This window comes from Myotis brandtii, unplaced genomic scaffold (genome assembly GCF_000412655.1).
Source record: "Myotis brandtii unplaced genomic scaffold, ASM41265v1 scaffold153, whole genome shotgun sequence".
Classification (NCBI taxonomy): domain Eukaryota; kingdom Metazoa; phylum Chordata; class Mammalia; order Chiroptera; family Vespertilionidae; genus Myotis; species Myotis brandtii.
Genome location: NW_005355543.1, coordinates 159,270 through 160,413, shown reverse-complemented (window position 1 = coordinate 160,413; position 1,144 = coordinate 159,270).

Below are 1,144 nucleotides of genomic sequence, written 5' to 3'. Positions count from 1 at the left end.
ATCAGCTGGACTCGTGCACATGCCTGCAACTCTGTGGTCAGTGGCTTATTGTACCCGTGACTGATAGTGTACCTGGTTCAGACCAGTGGTCTTTCGCACGTATCCAAACTAGACTACATGCAGAACTGTTCCAGCCGTATGAGCACATACATTTGCCGTATGTAAGTTTGGCCTTAAAGAGGGCCAGCTGAGCTTCCACAAGCTCTGATGTGGTGTTCACTCACTCAGATATTAGCTACCAGAAATGTGCACTGACTTTCTTCTTTGTCCTTTTTAAAAAAAATATTTTTATTGATTTCAGAGAGGAAGGGAGAGGGAGAGAGAGACAGAAACATCAATGATGAGAGAATCATTGATTGGCTGCCTCCAACAAATCTCACAATGGGGATTGAGCCTGAAACCCAGGCATGTGCCCTGATCTGGAATCAAACCATGACCTCCTAGTTCAGTGATGGCGAACCTTTTGAGCTCGGCGTGTCAGCATTTTGAAAAACCCTAACTTAACTCTGGTGCCGTGTCACATATAGAAATTTTTTGATATTTGCAACCATAGTAAAACAAAGACTTATATTTTTGATATTTATTTTATATATTTAAATGCCATTTAACAAAGAAAAATCAACCAAAAAAATGAGTTCGCGTGTCACCTCTGACACGCGTGTCATAGGTTCGCCATCACTGTCTAGTTCATAGGTCGACGCTCAACCACTGAGCCATGCTGGCCAGGCTTCTCTGTCCTTCTGATAAGTGAACCTTGTTTGATTTACCCAAAGCTGTATGTCTCCTCCTTCCATGATTCCAGTCCTACTCCTGAGCTTTGTCAATATTCTTGTTATCCACACATTTGAGTTTCTCTGAGAAAGGCAATAAACATTAGCAAGAAAGAGGTTGGCTTATCTTGTTGGTACTGTGTTTTGAAGAACAGGAGGATCCACATTCTTTTTTCAGGAGAAAGCCGGGAATATGTCTCTCCAGCCAGGTTCATACCATGCAATAAGTTTGCTGGATTATAATAATTAAGGGCAATATGGAGTAGAAACCCCTAAGGCAAGTTTGAGTTGTGAAAAAGCAGAGGAGCAGCAAGGTCAAAGGGGAGGAAATCACAAAAGAGGCTGACTCTGAATTTAATTTGTCCTGATGTCAA